This window comes from Dendropsophus ebraccatus, chromosome 15, assembly GCF_027789765.1.
Source record: "Dendropsophus ebraccatus isolate aDenEbr1 chromosome 15, aDenEbr1.pat, whole genome shotgun sequence".
Taxonomy (NCBI): domain Eukaryota; kingdom Metazoa; phylum Chordata; class Amphibia; order Anura; family Hylidae; genus Dendropsophus; species Dendropsophus ebraccatus.
The window spans coordinates 2,717,462-2,741,450 of NC_091468.1; the positions used below are offsets into that span (position 1 = coordinate 2,717,462).

The window sequence follows — 23,989 nt, forward strand, 5'->3', positions numbered from 1 at the left end:
TTGGAACTGGAAGGACTCCCTTAAAATCACCATTTTTCATAAATCAGAAAATTCTGAAAACCGACTTTACCCAGATGAGGGTCGTTCTTACGTCTCCTATAGATCATCTTGTAGAATTGGGATCTGTAAGCGTCTACCGGATCATACATGAGGTCGGGTGTGTCTGGGCGGTCAGGATCATACGTGGTGTAACCTCTCCGGCTGGGTCTCCTGGTCAGATAATGTTACTTATTTCCCTGCGGTGTCCCCCCCATCACAGTCTCTATACAGCCCGGTGACTTCTGCTCCGGCTGGGTCTCCTGGTCAGATATCCTTACTATTTCCCTGCGGTGTCCCCCCCATCACAGTCTCTATACAGCCTGGTGACTTCTGCTCCGGCTGGGTCTCCTGGTCGGATAACCTTACTATTTCCCTGCGGTGTCCCCCCCATCACAGTCTCTATACAGCCTGGTGACTTCTGCTCCGGCTGGGTCTCCTGGTCAGATAATGTTACTTATTTCCCTGCGGTGTCCCCCCATCACAGTCTCTATACAGCCCGGTGACTTCTGCTCCGGCTGGGTCTCCTGGTCAGATATCCTTACTATTTCCCTGCGGTGTCCCCCCATCACAGTCTCTATACAGCCCGGTGACTTCTGCTCCGGCTGGGTCTCCTGGTCAGATAACCTTACTATTTCCCTGCGGTGTCCCCCCATCACAGTCTCTATACAGCCCGGTGAGTTCTGCTCCGGCTGGGTCTCCTGGTCAGATAACCTTACTATTTCCCTGCGGTGTCCCCCCATCACAGTCTCTATACAGCCCGGTGAGTTCTGCTCCGGCTGGGTCTCCTGGTCAGATAACCTTACTATTTCCCTGCGGTGTCCCCCCCATCACAGTCTCTATACAGCCTGGTGACTTCTGCTCCGGCTGGGTCTCCTGGTCAGATAACCTTACTATTTCCCTGCGGTGTCCCCCCCATCACAGTCTCTATACAGCCTGGTGAGTTCAGCTCCGGCTGGGTCTCCTGGTCGGATAACCTTACTATTTCCCTGCGGTGTCCCCCCATCACAGTCTCTATACAGCCCGGTGACTTCTGCTCCGGCTGGGTCTCCTGGTCGGATAATATTACTTATTTCCCTGCGGTGTCCCCCCATCACAGTCTCTATACAGCCTGGTGAGTTCTGCTCCGGCTGGGTCTCCTGGTCAGATAACCTTACTATTTCCCTGCGGTGTCCCCCCATCACAGTCTCTATACAGCCTGGTGACTTCTGCTCCGGCTGGGTCTCCTGGTCAGATAATGTTACTTATTTCCCTGCGGTGTCCCCCCCATCACAGTCTCTATACAGCCCGGTGAGTTCTGCTCCGGCTGGGTCTCCTGGTCAGATAACCTTACTATTTCCCTGCGGTGTCCCCCCATCACAGTCTCTATACAGCCCGGTGACTTCTGCTCTGGCTGGGTCTCCTGGTCAGATAACCTTACTATTTCCCTGCGGTGTCCCCCCATCACAGTCTCTATACAGCCCGGTGAGTTCTGCTCCGGCTGGGTCTCCTGGTCAGATAACCTTACTATTTCCCTGCGGTGTCCCCCCATCACAGTCTCTATACAGCCCGGTGAGTTCAGCTCCGGGTGGGATGTTGCTTTGGTGTCCCTTGCGGATTAGAGGGTGATGTGAGGGCCGCAGCGTCTTTCATTGTTGAGTAAGTGATAGCGGCGGTCATGAAACATTGATGTGGGAGCGTTTCATATCATCTGAGATCCTGAAGCCATAAGGTTACTGATCACTGATCAGCCGCCTCCAATTATGGAGACAATTCAGGTTACGGAACAGTTTGTCATAGAAGCCGGCAGCTTAATCGCCTTTGTGTCGTCTCGGTGTTGGATAACAACTTCTGCCGTGTCTGGAACGTGTGTGACTGTGGTGAGACCATGACCCCGGCTCAGGGAGCGCTCCTCACGGACGCAGCCTCTACCGTAATCCGGTCCGTCTCTTTATGTCACAGGGCGGGGGTCCGTCACTTACTGACCCATCCTACCTGACCGGAAATACTGTGCAGAGCTCAGCGGGAGAGGAGGATGAGGAGGACAGGTTCTAGTGTTATCCAGGGAAGTAGGAGCGATTGTACTCTGCCTTCCATGACGTACATTATAGGAGCACCCCGGCCTCTGATCTGCATTGATGGATTGGAAATAAAAGCAGTAATTATTATTATTATTATTATTATTAGGGTTTTAGGAGGCTTGGACTGTATACACACACGGCCTCCTATATTGGCTGTTCTGATATTTAGGCTTGAGACTGGGGCAGTATAGTCGGAGCCCCTGGGGGTAGGTATGGGGCAGGGCTCCTAGCACCTCCTGTTACATTGCACACCTCAGGCCTCGCTGCATATAGCGACCTGCTGATGACCATTGATTTGGGTGTGGGGGAGGGGGTGGCCATGTTGGATGGCGCTGCGGTCTATATCGGTTGTCTCCGGCCGCTTCTTCACCTGGTGCTAGTAACCATTGAAGAGACGCAGGGGTAGAGTCCGAGCCACGCTGATCTAATACTAGAGGCTCAGAGGAGAACAGGTCATCTATTTTTAAGGACCAGATAACCCATTTAAAGGGGTTCTCCAGGCTTAGATGAGCATGGCCATGTGTATCCATAATCAGCGCCTGCCCTGTCCTCAGGTTGGGTGTAGATTTTGCAGTTCTGTTCCATTAAAGTGAATAGATATGAATTGTAATACCACACACAAACTGAGGACTGGGGTGGCGCTGTTTTTGCAAGGAAGTAGCTGTGTTCTATCTAACCCTGGATAACGCCTTTAAGCCTGAGCACAATGGACAAACACTCATGGTGGAGCCAATCTGTCTGCAGTCTGCGAGGGATTGTTACCTGTTATAAAGCTGATGACCTCTGTAACCTTTGGTTATAAAATAACTCTCCAAACCCTAGTCTGACGTGTCGGGGATCTGTCGCTGTCTCGTCTGTCAAAATGCAAGATGTGGAAGATAGGAACCTGTCGTCAGGACTTCTATGGGAGAGTGTTGTGGGCATGCTCTGTGACCTGTGGAGGAAGTTGTGACCATCACCTATTGTGAATGGTGAGATCTGGTGTTATCTGTATACAGGATAGGTGTTACCGTGATCATTCTGACTGCAGTGACGGATCTTTACAGAACAGGAGACCTCACTCAGACCTCACTCAGGCCTCACTCAGACCTCACTCAGGCCTCACTCAGACCTCACTCAGGCCTCACTCAGACCTCACTCAGGCCTCACTCAGGCCTCACTCAGACCTCACTCAGGCCTCATTTAGACCTCACTCGGACCTCACTCAGACCTCACTCAGGCCTCACTCAGACCTCACTCAGGCCTCACTCAGACCTCACTCAGGCCTCACTCAGACCTCACTCAGGCCTCACTCAGACCTCACTCAGACCTCACTCAGACCTCACTCAGACCTCATTCAGGCCTCACTCAGACCTCACTCAGGCCTCACTCAGACCTCATTCAGGCCTCACTCAGACCTCATTCAGGCCTCACTCAGACCTCACTCAGGCCTCACTCACACCTCACTCAGACCTCACTCAGACCTCACTCAGACCTCATTCAGGCCTCACTCAGGCCTCACTCAGACCTCACTCAGACCTCACTCAGGGAGGATTGTAAGGTTTTAGTATTCTTTAAATATACATAAGATATTAATGCGGAAAACACTTATCTGTGCAGTTTACGAGATCCGGCAGAGTAAGAAAAGCAAGTGGCCGTGAAATCGCTTCTCTCTCCAATATATGTCATCTGCACCGTGTGTTACTGCTTTATAGTAGCAGTATATACTTCAGAGCTGCGCTCGTGGGGGTTGTTCTATCTACCCCCTATTGCTGTGTTACCTGCTCCTCCGTGTGCCAGTGTGAGGCTCAGAATGCAGGTGCACCAGACGTGAGTGTGAGTGTGAGTGTGCATGCACGGGAGAAGGTGGCTGAGGCCTGTGGTTGTATCCGTGTATTGCAGGCAGTCCTCGGGCTGCAGCCACCTTCTCCAGGCACTGGGATACAGATGCCAATTGTCCCGATTCCACACATTTTGAGCAGTAAATTTGAAGGGGTTTTCCAGGACTTAATAGGACGTCTAGGATTGGAAAAGTGGAGCTGCCGATCCAAAACAAGGATGGAGCCTTCTAGGGCGATACGGACCCAGCCGCTTCCTTCTTCTACATTAATCACAACAGTTTTATTATGTTTATTTGTGCGGCTATTACCCTTCTGTACCTGTATATAGCTCCCTGTATATAGCTGTATATAACTCCCTGTATATAGCTCCTTGTATATAGCTGTATATAGCTCCCTGTATATAGCTCCCTGTATATAGCTCCCTGTATATAGCTCCCTGTATATAGCTGTATATAGCTCCCTGTATATAGCTCCTTGTATATAGCTGTATATAGCTCCCTGTATATAGCTCCCTGTATATAGCTGTATATAGCTCCCTGTATATAGCTCCCTGTATATAGCTGTATATAGCTCCCTGTATATAGCTGTATATAGCTCCCTGTATATAGCTGTATATAGCTCCCTGTATATAGCTGTATATAGCTCCCTGTATATGACTGTATATAGCTGTATGTAGCTCCCTGTATATAGCTCCCTGTATATTGCTGTATAAAGCTCCCTGTATATAGCTGTATATAGCTCCCTGTATATAGCTCCCTGTATATAGCTGTATTTAGCTCACTGTATATAGCTGTATATAGCTCCCTGTATATAGATTCCTGTGTATAGCTGTATGTAGCTCCTTGTATATAGCTGTATGTAGCTCCCTGTATATAGCTGTATGTAGCTCCCTATATATAGCTGTATATAGCTCCCTGTATATTGCTGTATATAGCTCCCTGTATATAGCTCCCTGTATATAGCTGTATATAGCTCCCTGTATATAGCTGTATTTAGCTCACTGTATATAGCTGTATATAGCTCCCTGTATATAGCTTCCTGTATATAGCTGTACGTAGCTCCCTGTATATAGCTGTATGTAGCTCCCTGTATATAGCTGTATATAGCTCCCTGTATATAGCTGTATATACCTCCCTGTATATAGCTCCCTGTATATTGCTGTATGTAGCTCCCTGTATATAGCTGTATGTAGCTCCCTGTATATAGCTGTATGTAGCTCCCTATATATAGCTGTTTTAGCTTCCTGTATATAGCTCCCTGTATTCTGTACCTGTAACACCACACAGCACGCTGTATTCTCTACCTGTAACACCACACAGCACGCTGTATTCTCTACCTGTAACACCACATAGCACTGTATTCTCTACCTGTAACACCACACAGCCTGCTGTATTCTCTACCTGTAACACCACACAGCACTGTATTCTCTACCTGTAACACTACACAGCGCTGTATTCTCTACCTGTAACACCACACAGCACGCTGTACTCTCTACCTGTAACACCACACAGCACACTGTATTCTCTACCTGTAACACCACACAGCACTGTATTCTCTACCTGTAACACCACACAGCCTGCTGTATTCTCTACCTGTAACACCACACAGCACGCTGTATTCTCTACCTGTAACACCACACAGCGCGCTGTATTCTCTACCTGTAACACCACACAGCACTGTATTCCCTACCTGTAACACCACACAGCACTGTATTCTCTACCTGTAACACCACACAGCACTGTACTCTCTACCTGTAACACCACACAGCACACTGTATTCTCTACCTGTAACACCACACAGCACGCTGTATTCTCTACCTGTAACACCACACAGCACCCTGTACTCTCTACCTGTAACACCACACAGCACGCTGTATTCTCTACCTGTAACACCACACAGCACGCTGTATTCTCTACCTGTAACACCACACAGCACTGTATTCTCTACCTGTAACACCACACAGCACTGTATTCTCTACCTGTAACACCACACAGCACACTGTATTCTCTACCTGTAACACCACACAGCACTGTATTCTCTATCTGTAACACCACACAGCACGCTGTATTCTCTACCTGTAACACCACACAGCACGCTGTATTCTCTGCCTGTAACACCACACAGCACTGTATTCTCTACCTGTAACACCACACAGCACACTGTATTCTCTACCTGTAACACCACACAGCACACTGTATTTTCTACCTGTAACACCACACAGCACACTGTATTCTCTACCTGTAACACCACACAGCACTGTATTCTCTACCTGTAACACCACACAGCACGCTGTATTCTCTACCTGTAACACCACACAGCACTGTATTCTCTACCTGTAACACCACACAGCACTGTATTCTCTACCTGTAACACCACACAGCACGCTGTATTCTCTACCTGTAACACCACACAGCACTGTATTCTCTATCTGTAACACCACACAGCACGCTGTATTCTCTACCTGTAACACCACACAGCACGCTGTATTCTCTGCCTGTAACACCACACAGCACTGTATTTTCTACCTGTAACACCACACAGCACACTGTATTCTCTACCTGTAACACCACACAGCACACTGTATTTTCTACCTGTAACACCACACAGCACACTGTATTCTCTACCTGTAACACCACACAGCACTGTATTCTCTACCTGTAACACCACACAGCACGCTGTATTCTCTACCTGTAACACCACACAGCACTGTATTCTCTACCTGTAACACCACACAGCACGCTGTATTCTCTACCTGTAACACCACACAGCACGCTGTATTCTCTACCTGTAACACCACACAGCACGCTGTATTCTCTACCTGTAACACCACACAGCACTGTATTCTCTACCTGTAACACCACACAGCACGCTGTATTCTCTACCTGTAACACCACACAGCACTGTATTCTCTACCTGTAACACCACACAGCACGCTGTATTCTCTACCTGTAACACCACACAGCACGCTGTATTCTCTACCTGTAACACCACACAGCACGGTATTCTCTACCTGTAACACCACACACCACACTGTATTCTCTACCTGTAACACCACACAGCACGCTGTATTCTCTACCTGTAACACCACACAGCACGCTGTATTCTCTACCTGTAACACCACACAGCACACTGTATTCTCTACCTGTAACACCACACAGCACTGTATTCTCTACCTGTAACACCACACAGCACGCTGTATTCTCTACCTGTAACACCACACAGCACTGTATTCTCTATCTGTAACACCACACAGCACGCTGTATTCTCTACCTGTAACACCACACAGCACGCTGTATTCTCTACCTGTAACACCACACAGCACTGTATTCTCTACCTGTAACACCACACAGCCAGCTGTATTATCTACCTGTAACACCACACAGCACTGTATTCTCTACCTGTAACACCACACAACACTGTGTTCTCTACCTGTAACACCACACAGCACGCTGTATTCTCTACCTGTAACACCACACAGTACTGTATTCTCTACCTGTAACACCACACAGCACACTGTATTCTCTACCTGTAACACCACACAGCACACTGTATTTTCTACCTGTAACACCACACAGCACGCTGTATTCTCTACCTGTAACACCACACAGCACTGTATTCTCTACCTGTAACACCACACAGCACGCTGTATTCTCTACCTGTAACACCACACAGCACGCTGTATTCTCTACCTGTAACACCACACAGCACGCTGTATTCTCTACCTGTAACACCACACATCACTGTATTCTCTACCTGTAACACCACACATCACTGTACTCTCTACCTGTAACACCACACAGCACTGTATTCTCTATCTGTAACACCACACAGCACTGTATTCTCTATCTGTAACACCACACAGCACGCTGTATTCTCTACCTGTAACACCACACAGCACGCTGTATTCTCTACCTGTAACACCACACAGCACTGTATTCTCTACCTGTAACACCACACAGCACTGTATTCTCTATCTGTAACACCACACAGCACTGTATTCTCTATCTGTAACACCACACAGCACTGTATTCCCTACCTGTAACACCACATAGCACTGTATTCTCTACCTGTAACACCACACAGCGCGCTGTATTCTCTACCTGTAACACCACACAGCACGCTGTATTCTCTACCTGTAGCACCACACAGCACTGTATTCTCTACCTGTAACACCACACAGCACTGTATTCTCTATCTGTAACACCACACAGCACTGTATTCTCTACCTGTAACACCACACAGCACGCTGTATTCCCTACCTGTAACACCACACAGCACTGTATTCTCTACCTGTAACACCACACAGCACGCTGTATTCCCTACCTGTAACACCACACAGCACTGTATTCTCTACCTGTAACACCACACAGCACCCTGTATTCTGTACCTGTAACACTACACAGCACGCTGTATTCTCTACCTGTAACACCACACAGCACTGTACTCTCTACCTGTAACACCACACAGCACTGTACTCTCTACCTGTAACACCACACCACACTGTATTCTCTACCTGTAACACCACACAGCACTGTATTCTCTACCTGTAACACCACACAGCACTGTACTCTCTACCTGTAACACCACACAGCACTGTATTCTCTACCTGTAACACCACACAGCACACTATTCTCTACCTGTAACACCACACAGCAAGCTGTATTCTCTCCCTGTAACACCACACAGCACACTGTATTCTCTACCTGTAACACCACACAGCACGCTGTATTCTCTACCTGTAACACCACACAGCACACTGTATTCTCTACCTGTAACACCACACAGCGCTGTATTCTCTACCTGTAACACCACACAGCACTGTATTCTCTACCTGTAACACCACAAAGCACTGTATTCTCTACCTGTAACACCACACAGCGCGCTGTATTCTCTACCTGTAACACCACACAGCACACTGTATTCTCTACCTGTAACACCACACAGCACACTGTATTCTCTACCTGTAACACCACACAGCACGCTGTATTCTCTACCTGTAACACCACACAGCACGCTGTATTCTCTACCTGTAACACCACACAGCACGCTGTATTCTCTACCTGTAACACCACACAGCACTGTATTCTCTACCTGTAACACCACACAGCGCTGTATTCTCTACCTGTAACACCACACAGCACTGTATTCTCTACCTGTAACACCACACAGCACTGTATTCTCTACCTGTAACACCACACAGCACGCTGTATTCTCTACCTGTAACACCACACAGCACTGTATTCTCTATCTGTAACACCACACAGCACGCTGTATTCTCTACCTGTAACACCACACAGCACGCTGTATTCTCTGCCTGTAACACCACACAGCACTGTATTCTCTACCTGTAACACCACACAGCCTGCTGTATTCTCTACCTGTAACACCACACAGCACTGTATTCTCTACCTGTAACACCACACAACACTGTATTCTCTACCTGTAACACCACACAGCACGCTGTATTCTCTACCTGTAACACCACACAGCACTGTATTATCTACCTGTAACACCACACAGCACACTGTATTCTCTACCTGTAACACCACACAGCACACTGTATTTTCTACCTGTAACACCACACAGCACACTGTATTCTCTACCTGTAACACCACACAGCACTGTATTCTCTACCTGTAACACCACACAGCACGCTGTATTCTCTACCTGTAACACCACACAGCACTGTATTCTCTACCTGTAACACCACACAGCACGCTGTATTCTCTACCTGTAACACCACACAGCACGCTGTATTCTCTACCTGTAACACCACACAGCACTGTATTCTCTACCTGTAACACCACACAGCACGCTGTATTCTCTACCTGTAACACCACACAGCACTGTATTCTCTACCTGTAACACCACACAGCACGCTGTATTCTCTACCTGTAACACCACACAGCACGCTGTATTCTCTACCTGTAACACCACACAGCACTGTATTCTCTACCTGTAACACCACACTGTATTCTCTACCTGTAACACCACACAGCACGCTGTATTCTCTACCTGTAACACCACACAGCACGCTGTATTCTCTACCTGTAACACCACACAGCACACTGTATTCTCTACCTGTAACACCACACAGCACTGTATTCTCTACCTGTAACACCACACAGCACGCTGTATTCTCTACCTGTAACACCACACAGCACTGTATTCTCTATCTGTAACACCACACAGCACGCTGTATTTTCTACCTGTAACACCACACAGCACGCTGTATTCTCTACCTGTAACACCACACAGCACTGTATTCTCTACCTGTAACACCACACAGCACGCTGTATTCTCTACCTGTAACACCACGCAGCACGCTGTATTCTCTACCTGTAACACCACACAGCACGCTGTATTCTCTACCTGTAACACCACACATCACTGTACTCTCTACCTGTAACACCACACAGCACTGTATTCTCTATCTGTAACACCACACAGCACTGTATTCTCTATCTGTAACACCACACAGCACGCTGTATTCTCTACCTGTAACACCACACAGCACGCTGTATTCTCTACCTGTAACACCACACAGCACTGTATTCTCTACCTGTAACACCACACAGCACTGTATTCTCTATCTGTAACACCACACAGCACTGTATTCTCTATCTGTAACACCACACAGCACGCTGTATTCCCTACCTGTAACACCACACAGCACTGTATTCTCTACCTGTAACACCACACAGCACGCTGTATTCCCTACCTGTAACACCACACAGCACTGTATTCTCTACCTGTAACACCACACAGCACCCTGTATTCTGTACCTGTAACACTACACAGCATGCTGTATTCTCTACCTGTAACACCACACAGCACTGTATTCTCTATCTGTAACACCACACAGCACGCTGTATTCTCTACCTGTAACACCACACAGCACTGTACTCTCTACCTGTAACACCACACCACACTGTATTCTCTACCTGTAACACCACACAGCACTGTATTCTCTACCTGTAACACCACACAGCACTGTACTCTCTACCTGTAACACCACACAGCACTGTATTCTCTACCTGTAACACCACACAGCACACTATTCTCTACCTGTAACACCACACAGCAAGCTGTATTCTCTCCCTGTAACACCACACAGCACACTGTATTCTCTACCTGTAACACCACACAGCACACTGTATTCTCTACCTGTAACACCACACAGCACACTGTATTCTCTACCTGTAACACCACACAGCGCTGTATTCTCTACCTGTAACACCACACAGCACTGTATTCTCTACCTGTAACACCACAAAGCACTGTATTCTCTACCTGTAACACCACACAGCGCGCTGTATTCTCTACCTGTAACACCACACAGCACACTGTATTCTCTACCTGTAACACCACACAGCACACTGTATTCTCTACCTGTAACACCACACAGCACGCTGTATTCTCTACCTGTAACACCACACAGTACACTGTATTCTCTACCTGTAACACCACGCAGCACTGTATTCTCTACCTGTAACACCACACAGCACTGTATTCTCTACCTGTAACACCACAGAGCACACTGTATTCTCTACCTGTAACACCACACAGCACTGTATTCTCTACCTGTAACACCACACAGCACTGTATTCTCTACCTGTAACACCACACAGCAAACTGTATTCTCTACCTGTAACACCACACAGCACCCTGTATTCTCTACCTGTAACACCACACAGCACGCTGTATTCTCTACCTGTAACACCACACAGCACTGTATTCTCTCCCTGTAACACCACACAGCACGCTGTATTCTCTACCTGTAACACCACACAGCGCTGTACTCTCTACCTGTAACACCACACAGCACGCTGTATTCTCTACCTGTAACACCACACAGCATGCTGTATTCTCTACCTGTAACACCACACAGCACTGTATTCTCTACTTGTAACACCACACAGCACTGTACTCTCTACCTGTAACACCACACAGCGCTGTACTCTCTACCTGTAACACCACACAGCACGCTGTATCCCCTACCTGTAACACCACACAGCACTGTATTCTCTACCTGTAACACCACACATCGCTGTATTCTCTACCTGTAACACCACACAGCACAGCACGCTGTATTCTCTACCTGTAACACCACACAGCACGCTGTATTCTCTAACTGTAACACTGATCCCTGCTATGCTATGGCCACAGGCAGGCTGTATGTAATGATCACAGATAACACTGATCAGTGCTATGGCCACAGGCAGGCTGTATGTAATGATCACAGATAACACTGATCAGTGCTATGGCCACAGGCAGGCTGTATGCAATGATCACAGATAACACTGATCAGTGCTATGGCCACAGGCAGGCTGTATGTAATGATCACAGATAACACTGATCAGTGCTATGACCACAGGCAGGTTCTATGTAATGATCACAGATAACACTGATCAGTGCTATGGCCACAGGCAGGCTGTATGTAATGATCACAGATAACACTGATCAGTGCTATGGCCACAGGCTGTATGTAATGATCACAGATAACACTGATCAGTGCTATGGCCACAGGCAGGCTGTATGTAATGATCACAGATAACACTGATCAGTGCTATGGCCACAGGCAGGCTGTATGTAATGATCACAGATAACACTGATCAGTGCTATGGCCACAGGCAGGCTGTATGTAATGATCACAGATAACACTGATCAGTGCTATGGCCACAGGCTGTATGTAATGATCACAGATAACACTGATCAGTGCTATGGCCACAGGCAGGCTGTATGTAATGATCACAGATAACACTGATCAGTGCTATGGCCACAGGCAGGCTGTATGTAATGATCACAGATAACACTGATCAGTGCTATGGCCACAGGCAGGCAGGTACAGTACATTACGGACGCCCCCCAAAATTTGAAGAATTGCATTTGTCCCCCCAATTTCACCCCATAAATGATATTTTGTGGGGTCCATCATTCATTTTATGATAGATTACAAGGCGCCATTACCAAGTCCACCTGTTCCTTAAATAAGCCCTCACTTGGCCGTGTAGATGGGAAAATAAAGGAGTTATGGTTAGAAGACGAGGAGGAAAAAACGAAAACCCAATACTGAAAATTGTTGCAGTCCTTAATTCCATTTTGGGCTCCGTCCTTAAGGGGTTAATCATGTGGCGAGGGGATGGCGAGGTTCCATCCCATTTCCAGTAGTATGTGGCGGATTCCTGGGTGACGCTGCTTCCTGTGATGTCACCGTATATAGATGGACACAATAGTAATCAGCCATGACGTCACACGGGTCCCGGATCTGAGAGGTTCATATGACGGACATGGCAGCTTGTAGATGGACGTGCAGGACAATGCTTTGTCTTCAGGGGGGATGGATGACATTGTTTAATCTCATTGGTTCCAGTAACATCCGCTGTGCGTGCACTAGTGACACATCCGCGGCCCCCCAGGCTGTGCACACCAGGTGCTCTACATACATCTATTAGTGTAGTGACAGCTCGGCGGCCCTGATGCCTATAGATTGCAGCAGTCAGACACGCCTCCGATTCTGGGCCCTGTAGTTCTGTTCATCGTCAGTCTCCTGAAGTCTTATATACAGTGCAAATCTAATTATTTTGCATCTCCTGACAGCGACAAATATAAATGCAACATTGAAAAAACTATATGTATTAATGTGGAAGAATAAAACGTAAACTTATATGGTCACTGGTTTTCACCATCGTTTACAGCTTGAACATAAGAAACATTGTAATATATCTTACCAGAGAAACTTGTAATATATCTTATCAGAAAAACTGTCAGCACACTGAGGGATCAAGTTACAACTAGCAAGGAGATCCCTGTACTACAATCTGTATGTAACGCTGGGGCATTGGGGCCTTTGAACGTCTCTATATGTTATATAGAATGTACAGTATGTCCCTTATGTAAGTGATGCTGGAATGACAAGTCTTCTCCGTACAGTAAGTTGTCAGTGTTCTGTTAACTCGTTTCTTCAGCCGAGCGCTGTGCCGAGCGCTGTACTATTCTCGTCTATTTTTAGCGGCGTGATATGAGGGGGAGAAGTACAATGGCATCTTATTCCCGGTGTGTAATAATAATACAGACACGCTGCCATCCTGTGTATTGGCTGTTAGTAATGGCTCAGGTGGGCCGGGGCGGTGACAGAATAATGGGGGCTCAGCAGGTGACACCATCTGGAGCAGAACAATGGGGGCTGCTCGCCGCCCTTATTACTCTCTCACATTTCCTGACACATTCTATACGAGCGCGGTTCAGTTCTCGGAGGTTTCCGTGCAGAGAGATGATGATGATGGTGTGCTGCAGCCACTGTATGTAGCTCCCCATATATAGCTGTTTGTAGCTCCCTGTATATAGCTGTATATAGCTCCCTGTATTCTGTACCTGTAACACCACACAGCACGCTGTATTCTGTACCTGTAACACCACACAGCACCCTGTATTCTCTATCTGTAACACCACACAGCCATACCCCTGATCAGTGCTATGGCCACAGGCAGGCTGTATGTAATGATCACAGATAACACTGATCAGTGCTATGCTATGGCCACAGGCAGGCTGTATGTAATGATCACAGATAACACTGATCAGTGCTATGGCCACAGGCAGGCTGTATGTAATGATCACAGATAACACTGATCAGTGCTATGGCCACAGGCAGGCTGTATGTAATGATCACAGATAACACTGATCAGTGCTATGGCCACAGGCAGGCTCTATGTAATGATCACAGATAACACTGATCAGTGCTATGGCCACAGGCAGGCTGTATGTAATGATCACAGATAACACTGATCAGTGCTATGGCCACAGGCAGGCTGTATGTAATGATCACAGATAACACTGATCAGTGCTATGCTATGGCCACAGGCAGGCTGTATGTAATGATCACAGATAACACTGATCAGTGCTATGGCCACAGGCAGGCTGTATGTAATGATCACAGATAACACTGATCAGTGCTATGCTATGGCCAGGGCCGATTCTGGGGTTTCTGAGGTTTGCCTCAGGCGGCCGCCCCGAGTGATGGCCGGCATCTCCCCCGCCCCGCAGCCAGCCGCTTACCTGTCCCACACCGCAGCCGGCCCGCGCTCTCCGCTGTCTCCACATCCCGTCAGATCCCGCAATGTCACCCTGCAGCTGTCACGGACCTCCATGCTGTGGTGAGTGAGTGGGGTGATCGGTGTCCCCCACCGACCCCGGGCACTCACCACAGCCTGGAGGTCCGTGACAGCTGCAGGGTGACATTGCGGGATCTGACGGGATGTGGAGAGCGCGGGCGACGGGACAGGTGAGCGGCCGCTGTCATTTTTGTTAAGTGATACTTAACAAAAATGACAGCAGGGGGGACATAATGCCGCCCACCTGCCAGACCGCAAAATCTGCCGCCTGAGGCGGAAGGCTCATTCCGCCTCATGGCAGAAGCGGGCCTGGCTATGGCCACAGGCAGGCTGTATGTAATGATCACAGATAACACTGATCAGTGCTATGGCCACAGACAGGCTGTATGTAATGATCACAGATAACACTGATCAGTGCTATAACCACAGACAGGCTGTATGTAATGATCACAGATAACACTGATCAGTGCTATGCTATGGCCACAGGCTGTATGTAATGATCACAGATAACACTGATCACTGCTATGGCCACAGGCAGGCTGTATGTAATGATCACAGATAACACTGATCCCCGCTATGCTATGGCCACAGGCAGGCTGTATGTAATGATCACAGATAACACTGATCAGTGCTATGGCCACAGGCAGGCTGTATGTAATGATCACAGATAACACTGATCCCATCTATGCTATGGCCACAGGCAGGCTGTATGTAATGATCACAGATAACACTGATCACTGCTATGGTCACAGGCAGGCTGTATGTAATGATCACAGATAACACTGATCAGTGCTATGGCCACAGGCAGGCTGTATGTAATGATCACAGATAACACTGATCAGTGCTATGGCCACAGGCAGGCTGTATGTAATGATCACAGATAACACTGATCAGTGCTATGGCCACAGGCAGGCTGTATGTAATGATCACAGATAACACTGATCAGTGCTATGGTCACAGGCAGGCTGTATGTAATGATCACAGATAACACTGATCAGTGCTATGACCACAGGCACATCTATGTAATGATCACAGATATAACACTGATCAGTGTGGTCCCATCTATATCCTCCCTGTCTGTTACATCTATATCCCCCATGTCTGTTACATCTATATCCCCCATGTCTGTTACATCTATATCATCCCTGTCTGTTACATCTATATCCCCCATGTCTGTTACATCTATATCCCCCCTGTCTGTTACATCTATATCCCCCCTGTCTGTTACATCTATATCCCCCATGTCTGTTACATCTATATCCCCCATGTTTCATCTATATCCGTTGTGTCCCAGTCACAGGCTCGTGGTGTGGGTATAATGGTGGTCTTGCAGTATAGGAGCTCTCACACTGCAGTAACTGGTGATATCCTCGGTGTCCGGTAATACATGACTCCAGCAGCAGCTCAGTCTGTAGCCGCATCCCTCCCCGTCTGCATCGCTGTCATATTGCAGCAGTATTCTCCCTCCCCGTCTGCATCGCTGTCATATTGCAGCAGTAATCTCCCTCTCCGTCTGCATCACTGTCATATTGCAACAGTAATCTCCCCGTCTGCATTGCTGTCATATTGCAGCAGTAATCTCCCTCCCCGACTGCATTGCTGTCATATTGCAGCAGTAATTTCCCTCCTCGTCTGCGTCGCTGTCATATTGCAGCAGTAATCTCCCCGTTTGCATCGGTGTCATATTGCAGCAGTATTTTCCCTCCCCGTCTGCATCGCTGTCATATTGCAGCAGTAATCTCCCCGTCTGCATCGCTGTCATATTGCAGCAGCAATCTCCCCGTCTGCATCGGTGTCATATTGCAGCAGTATTTTCCCTCCCCGTCTGCCTTGCTGTCATATTGCAGCAGTAATCTCCCTCTCCGTCTGCATCGCTGTCATATTGCAGCAGTAATCTCCCTCCCCGTCTGCATCGCTGTCATATTGCAGCAGTAATCTCCCTCCCCGTCTGCATCGCTGTCATATTGCAGCAGTAATCTCCCTCCCCGTCTGCATCGCTGTCATATTGCAGCAGTAATCTCCCTCTCCGTCTGCATCGCTGTCATATTGCAGCAGTAATCTCCCTCTCCGTCTGCATCGCTGTCATATTGCAGCAGTAATCTCCCTCCCCGTCTGCATCGCTGTCATATTGCAGCAGTAATCTCCCTCCCCGTCTGCATCGCTGTCATATTGCAGCAGTAATCTCCCTCTCCGTCTGCATCGCTGTCATATTGCAGCAGTAATCTCCCTCCCCGTCTGCATCGCTGTCATATTGCAGCAGTAATTTCCCTCCCCGTCTGCATTGCTGTCATATTGCAGCAGTAATCTCCCTCTCCATCTGCATCGCTGTCATATTGCAGCAGTAATTTCCCTCCCCGTCTGCGTCGCTGTCATATAGCAGCAGTAATTTCCCTCCCCGTCTGCATTGCTGTCATATTGCAGCAGTAATCTCCCTCCCCGTCTGCATCGCTGTCATATTGCAGCAGTAATCTCCCTCTCCGTCTGCATCGCTGTCATATTGCAGCAGTAATCTCCCTCTCCGTCTGCATCGCTGTCATATTGCAGCAGTAATCTCCCTCCCCGTCTGCATCGCTGTCATATTGCAGCAGTAATCTCCCTCTCCGTCTGCATCGCTGTCATATTGCAGCAGTAATCTCCCTCCCCGTCTGCATCGCTGTCATATTGCAGCAGTAATTTCCCTCCCCGTCTGCATTGCTGTCATATTGCAGCAGTAATCTCCCTCTCCATCTGCATCGCTGTCATATTGCAGCAGTAATTTCCCTCCCCGTCTGCGTCGCTGTCATATAGCAGCAGTAATTTCCCTCCTCGTATGCGTCGCTGTCATATTGCAGCAGTATTTTCCCTCCCCATCTGCCTTGCCGTCATATTGCAGCAGTAATTTTCCTCCCCGTCTGCCTTGCTGTCATATTGCAGCAGTAATCTCCCTCCCCGTCTGCATTGCTGTCATATTGCAGCAGTAATCTCCCGCCCTGTCTGCCTTGCTGTCATATTGCAGCAGTAATCTCCCTCCCCGTCTGCATCGCTGTCATATTGCAGCAGTAATCTCCCTCCCCGTCTGCATCGCTGTCATATTGCAGCAGTAAACTCCCCGTCTGCATCGCTGTCATATTGCAGCAGTAATCTCCCCGTCTGCATCGCTGTCATATTGCAGCAGTAATCTCCCTCTCCGTCTGCATCGCTGTCATATTGCAGCAGTATTCTCCCTCCCCGTCTGCATCGCTGTCATATTGCAGCAGTATTTTCCCTCCCCGTCTGCGTTGCTGTCATATTGCAGCAGTATTTTCCCTCCCCGTCTGCATCGCTGTCATATTGCAGCAGTAATCTCCCTCTCCGTCTGCATCGCTGTCATATTGCAGCAGTAATCTCCCTCTCCGTCTGCATCGCTGTCATATTGCAGCAGTAATCTCCCTCCCCGTCTGCATCGCTGTCATATTGCAGCAGTAATTTCCCTCCCCATCTGCATTGCTGTCATATTGCAGCAGTAATCTCCCCGTCTGCATCGCTGTCATATTGCAGCAGTATTTTCCCTCCCCGTCTGCGTCGCTGTCATATTGCAGCAGTAATTTCCCTCCCCGTCTGCATTGCTGTCATATTGCAGCAGTAATCTCCCTCTCCATCTGCATCGCTGTCATATTGCAACAGTAATCTCACCGTCTGCATCGCTGTCATATTGCAGCAGTATTTTCCCTCCCCGTCTGCGTCGCTGTCATATTGCAGCAGTATTTTCCCTCCCCGTCTGCGTCGCTGTCATATTGCAGCAGTATTTTCCCTCCCCGTCTGCGTCGCTGTCATATTGCAGCAGTAATTTCCCTCCCCGTCTGCATCGCTGTCATATTGCAGCAGTAATCTCCCTCTCCATCTGCATCGCTGTCATATTGCAGCAGTAATCTCCCTCCGTCTGCATCGCTGTCATATTGCAGCAGTAATTTCCCTCCCCGTCTGCATCGCTGTCATATTGCAGCAGTAATTTCCCCGTCTGCATCGATGTCATATTGCAGCAGTAATCTCCCTCTCTTCTGCTCTTCCTCCTCTTGTCCTGTTCCTCCTCTTGTCCTGTTCCTCCTCTTCCTCCTCTTGTCCGGTTCCTCCTCTTCCTCCTCTTGTCCTGTTCCTCCTCTTCCTCCTCTTGTCCTGTTCCTCCTCTTCCTCCTCTTGTCCGGTTCCTCCTCTTCCTCCTCTTGTCCTGTTCCTCTCTTATTATTCCTAGAAATGTTGTTCCTGTTCCCCTTGTCAGTGAGATGTGACCCCGCCCACCCCCACATTGTCCAATAAGTGCACAGTGTTGTAGTAACTCACCTATAGACAGTGAGACCTCATAGTCATCAATATATTTCTATATTACCAAGAGGAATAACAGAGGGACGTCAGAGCCTGGTAACAGCCGGCTGCACATTGTTATTCATGAGGAAGAGAAGATAGCGGAGAGCTCATCTGTAATGTCCGTCTGTGTCCAGTAATGGGAAACCTACCCCCCGTTATAATGGTAGCCTGACCTCTGACCTCGCACATCTGAGCCCCCTGATCACTGTGGTGAATGCCGCCCCCTACACATCGCCACCGTTGATAGAAGCTGTAGATGTCACGATAGCTGCTCCATGTTGTCCTGCATGGATCCGACATCTCTCCGGCCGTGTCTCTGCAGGGATAACCTCATCATTAAAGTTGGGATTTATTATAATCAGACAATAGGATGATCTGGGTAGATAGGTTGTTTGCTGTTATAGGGGGCTTTGTGATCCTTAGAGACCCCCATAATATTCAGGTACTCCCGCCAGTCCCACTACAAGGAGTTCTGCTCCCCCGTCATTCTTACCGAGCACCAATAGGTTACAGTATGCGCTATGAATGGGATCTATGGAGAGATGAGCGCAATTAGATTACCGGTGGCTGAAAAAGGTGGATGCCGCCCTAGAGAGTCCTGGAGGATACAATCTATGGCGGTGTCCATGGTTTACAGGACTCAGAGTTCTTTGTCAGACGATAGAGCTCCCAGTGCCTCCATCTTCCCGTCTCTGCCTCCATCTTCCCCTCACTTCCTCCATCTTCCCTTCTCTGCCTCCATCTTCCTTTCTCTTCCTCCATCTTCCCTTCTCTGCCTCCATCTTCCCGTCGCTGCCTCCATCTGCCCGTCTCTGCCTCCATCTGCCCGTCGCTGCCTCCATCTGCCCGTCTCTGCCTCCATCTGCCCGTCTCTGCCTCCATCTTCCCGTCACTGCCTCCATCTGCCCGTCTCTGCCTCCATCTTCCCGTCGCCGCCTCCATCTTCCTTTCGTCGCCTCCATCTTCCCATCACTGCCTCCATCTTCCCGTCTCCACCTCCCTCTTCCCGTCGCCGCCTCCATCTTCCCGTCGCCGCCTCCCTCTTCCCGTCGCCGCCTCCATCTTCCCTTCTTTTCCTCCATCTTCCTTTCTCTGCCTCCATCTTCCCGTCGCCGCCTCCATCTTCCTTTCTCTGCCTCCATCTTCCTTTCTCTGCCTCCATCTTCCTTTCTCTGCCTCCATCTTCCCGTCGCCGCCTCCATCTTCCTTTCGTCGCCTCCATCTTCCCGTCGCCGCCTCCATCTTCCCTTCTTTTCCTCCATCTTCCTTTCTCTGCCTCCATCTTCCCGTCGCCGCCTCCATCTTCCTTTCGTCGCCTCCATCTTCCCATCACTGCCTCCATCTTCCCGTCGCCGCCTCCCTCTTCCCGTCGCCGCCTCCCTCTTCCCGTCGCCGCCTCCCTCTTCCCGTCGCCGCCTCCCTCTTCCCGTCTCCGCCTCCATCTTCCCGTCGCCGCCTCCCTCTTCCCGTCGCCGCCTCCCTCTTCCCGTCGCCGCTTCCCTCTTCCCGTCGCTGCCTCCATCTTCCCGTCTCCGCCTCCATCTTCCTGTCACTGCCTCCATATACTTGTGTATTTGCCGTTCTGTATCTTTCATCGTCTGAGTCTTCATGTGACGTTCAGATAAATGAGAATAGCCTCCGTGTCTTCGGCCTCCCCGGCCCGGACCTCTGCTTCATGTCATATTTTTCTATTAACTCAGATGTTTGTCCCTTTCCTACAACTTTCTGCTTTTTTAACATAATTTATCTGGTGGGTCATGACAAAAAGGAGACACCGAGACGGCGGGTGTGGCACCATTGTCTCCCTGCAGATTTCTATCAGACCCGACTCCTGCACAGTGCAACCAGACCTGATCTTAAAGGAACGGTCTCATCAGGAAATTACTTAGGCTATGTTCACACACCTGTAGTGCAGCCTGCCACCGCGGCCCGCACTACCAATGCTTCATGGAGCACTACATTACCATAGCGATCCGGGACACAAAATACAGTCTGCACTACAGCATCTCCTTATTTTTTAGTGGCACAGATTGCGGCCCCGTACGGACGTGTGAACAGGGCCATTGAATACCATAAGTTTTATGTTCCGTCTGCAGTTGCGTACAGAACAATGAATTTGTGAATGTAGCCTTATTGTTGAAGTTGATGATGATGACTGATGAAAAACATATTTTTAAAAATTTTTGATGATTTTTCCCTTCATTTTACTATCTACATTTTAAAATAATCCCCAAATTATGTAATATTTATTCTTACCACTAGGCCTTAAAGGGAATCTGTCACTAGGTTTATATGTCCTTAAATGAGGGCAGCAAAAACAAGTGACAGATACTGAATAGATCAGTGTATTACTGACATCATCCTGTTCAGCTGTTCTCCTAATATGCAGGATAACAGGATTCATGCCGCACCCCTCCCCCGCCCTCCAGCTGCTGATTGACAGTTGGCTGCCTATACACAGCATGGATAGGTAACTGCCAATCAGCAGCTGATGGGAGGAGTTTTCTGCTTCTCATGAACATCCAGGACTACTGAGCTCATGCACATAATGGAGAAGACTACTTATTGTCTGTGTTATTCAGGAGGAGATTTCTGGATCAGTAACCATGTATCACTATTACACGTAGCCATGTGTCACTATTACACGTAGCCATGTATCACTATTACACGTAGCCATGTATCACTATTACACGGAGCCATGTGTCACTATTACACGTAGCCATGTATCACTATTACACATAGCCATGTATCACTATTACACGTAGCCATGTGTCACTATAACACGTAGCCATGTATCACTATTACACGTAGCCATGTGTCACTATTACACGCAGCCATGTATCACTATTACACGTAGCCATGTATCACTATTAGAGAGCCATGTATCACTATTACACGTAGCCATGTATCACTATTACACGTAGCCATGTGTCACTATTACACATCCCCATGTATCACTATTACACGTAGCCATGTATCACTATTACACGGAGCCATGTATCACTATTAGAGAGCCATGTATCACTATTACACGTAGCCATGTATCACTATTACACGTAGCCATGTGTCACTATTACACGTAGCCATGTATCACTATTACACGTAGCCATGTATCACTATTACACGTAGCCATGTATCACTATTACACATCCCCATGTATCACTATTACACGTAGCCATGTATCACTATTACACGGAGCCATGTATCACTACTACACGTAGCCATGTATCACTATTAGAGAGCCATGTATCACTATTACACGTAGCCATGTATCACTATTACACGTAGCCATGTGTCACTATTACACATCCCCATGTATCACTATTACACGTAGCCATGTGTCACTATTACACGTAGCCATGTATCACTATTACACGTAGCCATGTATCACTATTACATGTAGCCATGTATCACTATTACACGTAGCCATGTGTCACTATTACACGTAGCCATGTATCACTATTACACGTAGCCATGTATCACTATTACACGTAGCCATGTATCACTATTACATGTAGCCATGTATCACTATTACACGTAGCCATGTGTCACTATTACACGTAGCCATGTATCACTATTACACGTAGCCATGTATCACTATTACACAGAGCCATGTATCACTATTACACGTAGCCATGTATCACTATTACACGTAGCCATGTGTCACTATTACACGTAGCCATGTATCACTATTACACGTAGCCATGTATCACTATTACACAGAGCCATGTATCACTATTACACGTAGCCATGTATCACTATTACACGGAGCCATGTATCACTATTACACAGAGCCATGTATCACTATTACACGTAGCCATGTATCACTATTACACATAGCCATGTCTCACTATTACACGTAGCCATGTGTCACTATTACACATAGCCATGTCTCACTATTACACAGAGCCATGTATCACTATTACACGTAGCCATGTATCACTATTACACGTAGCCATGTCTCACTATTACACGTAGCCATGTGTCACTATTACACGTAGCCATGTATCACTATTACACATAGCCATGTCTCACTATTACACGTAGCCATGTGTCACTATTACACATAGCCATGTATCACCATTACACATAGCCATGTATCACCATTACACGTAGCCATGTATCACTATTACACGTAGCCATGTATCACTATTACACGTAGCCATGTATCACTATTACACGTAGCCATGTATCACTACTACACGTAGCCATGTATCACTATTAGAGAGCCATGTATCACTATTACACGTAGCCATGTATCACTATTACACGTAGCCATGTGTCACTATTACACATAGCCATGTGTCACTATTACACGTAGCCATGTATCACTATTACATGTAGCCGTGTATCACTATTACACGTAGCCATGTGTCACTATTACAGGTAGCCATATATCACTATTACACAAACTGATGTATCACTATTACACGTAGCCATGTATCACTATTACACGTAGCCATGTATCACTATTACACAAACTGATGTATCACTATTACACGTAGCCATGTGTCACTATTACACGTAGCCATGTATCACTATTACACGTAGCCATGTATCACTATTACACGTAGCCATGTGTCACTATTACACGTAGCCATGTGTCACTATTACACGTAGCCATGTATCACTATTACACGTA

General features: G+C 47.9%; 1 protein-coding gene across 2 annotated transcripts in view; it reads left to right on the forward strand.

The window, feature by feature from the left end:
* TTC7A (tetratricopeptide repeat domain 7A) overlaps nt 1-23,989 on the forward strand; it is a 314,521-nt gene that overhangs the window by 268,900 nt on the left and 21,632 nt on the right. The window lies entirely within an intron of this gene.